The following is a 2,275-nucleotide window of genomic DNA, read 5'->3' on the forward strand; positions in this document are numbered from 1 at the left end:
ACCCCAGCTCCGTGGGCAGTCCCTTAGTTTCCAAATCAAACTAAATCAACAGCTAAAACCGATGTAGATCCATGTGACAGTAGAGAAGATTCGAAGTTTCATATTCTTTAGACGCCTATGTGTGCTGTGCTATTAAAAAGTCACGAGAGACTTCAAGATGAAAGTCAGGGAGCCCCTTGGGTGCGTGTGTGGGGTGGGGTGGGGGGTCAGCTTCAGGGACTTTAATGAGAACGAACTCATTGCCAAGGCTTCTGACTCAGTTGGCTATGAATCGAATCAGAGTCAACGACAATCTTGCTGTACTTTGGTGTGAATTTTCTGAATGTAATCCCAGCCAATTTAAACAGGAGCCTAGCGGCCATTGTCTCCTTGCTGTCGTGGTATTTATCCAACATGAAAATAACTCGTTTATACCTGCCTGGATGATGACTGGATTCATTACATGGAAACAAGGCAACATTCATACTGCAGCCCTTTACGTCAGCAGAATTCTTGTTCATGATGGTGTTCAGCTGGCCATGGTGCACATAAGGATATTTAGTATCCGACTTATTTTCTTCTGTTCTTCTCCAAGACAACAGGTCATCGCCGCACCCATTTGGGATTCCATTGTACCTGATCCCAACCATCTTGCTTTCTGTATTCACGATGCAGGCTCTCACCTGGGAACTTGGGTCCTTGCTTCTTTGTGCCAACAAAAAGGCTCCTGCCATGAAATACTCCAGTCACCCCAGATAGTCATCCCGTTTCTTTTTGCAAGAAATGTCACTCATGTTGTGTGTAGAAGTCATATGCCACATCTGCTACGCCTGGGTGCAGACTATATTCTCACTGTCCGCCCCACACTGCCGCCGCTCTGCACCGGAAGGAAGTCCAGGAAAAATTTTTATGTTTTAGTGTTTAATGATGTTTTCATTTTGCACAGGGACCAGCCAATCAGAGAGCTAACCTTGACCTCTAAGATACCCTCTTGAATTGAAAGCCATGTTAATATTGGGGGACCATCTGGCACACCAGGGAGGGCGCTTTGAGCTGAAGTCAAAAGGACATAGACACAGTCTCTAGGCAAGAAGTCAGGCAGGCCTTCCTGTCCAATACAAAGGATTTGAACACAGGGACTGATGGATTAATGAGGTAGACTTAGCAGCCTCTACCTAAGATTGGCACAGACTAAGGACATGTCTGTGCTCCTGAAGACTTAGAGGGATCAACCAGGCTTCTTTGACCACCCCCGCCCCCATATTGCTCTCACTTCCCCAGTCAGAGCTGACTAGTGTTTGGTAGCAAGAGGTCTGGGTCAGGCCTAGGAGATCTCAGCATTTGAAAAGTGGGAGGGGCCATCCTAGACAGCACAGCTTTCATCCTCTTCATAGAGTCTCTGATTCTATAATTGAGCAGGAGAGGAAACTGACCTGGTCCGCGTTTTCTTTCAGGGTATGTGACACTAGACAAGTCACCTGCCCTTTCCACTCTTCTGTTTTCTTCACTTCAGATAGTGGCTGTTGGATCTGAAGTCTCCCAGGACTGGTCCACTTCTGAGAGCTGGCATTTGAGTGTGTTTCATTGACCCCAAGCATTGACTCCAGGTGACATGGGGTAGAGCTGCTTCAGTCAAGCCTTCTCTCAGGAAGCAGCAGCAGCAGCAGCAGCAGCACAACATGCTAAAAGCCTTGACAGGGCTGCCTCAGAGAAACACCAGTCTCAGCCCAAGTCATTTGGCAGGATCTTGTCTATGCTTTGGGGAAGTCTCTATGACTGAGCAATGACACACCTGCCCTTGCAAACATCACCGCCTAAAAGGAGAGTAAGTTTTATGTAGATGGTATTTAAATGTATAAATGTTCTTAGTCAACAGGAGAATAGGAAACCATTAACTAATTCCCACAGGGAATGAGGTGGTTATCGTGACATGGTCAGATATTAGAGCAGTAGGGGTGTTCTGGTGGTCTCTGTAAGAAACCAAATAATGAGCTTTTTGTTTGGTGCGCCCCTGATGTGCTGTGGTGAGGACAGTTCAGGATCTGGGAGATTTTTGTAACTGGCTAATTTTTAAAATAGAAGAAGAAGAAGAAGAAGAAGAAGAAGAAGAAGAAGAAGAAGAAGAGGAAGAAGAAGAGGAAGAAGAAGAGGAGGAAGAAGGAGGAGGAGGAGGAGGAGGAGGAGGAGGAGGAGGAGGAGGAGGAGGAGGAGGAGGAGGAGGAGGAGGAGGAGGAGGAGGAGGAGGGGGGGGGGGGGGAGGAGGAGGAGGAGGAGGAGGAGGGGGGGGAGGGAGGGG

At 47.6% G+C, this 2,275-nt stretch overlaps 1 pseudogene; it reads right to left on the reverse strand.

Moving 5' to 3' along the window:
* Positions 1–236: 236 nt before the first annotated feature.
* Positions 237–791, reverse strand: LOC116900835 (annotated as a pseudogene).
* Positions 792–2,275: the final 1,484 nt, after the last annotated feature.

Source organism: Rattus rattus, chromosome 5, assembly GCF_011064425.1.
Source record: "Rattus rattus isolate New Zealand chromosome 5, Rrattus_CSIRO_v1, whole genome shotgun sequence".
NCBI classification, from domain to species: Eukaryota; Metazoa; Chordata; class Mammalia; order Rodentia; family Muridae; genus Rattus; species Rattus rattus.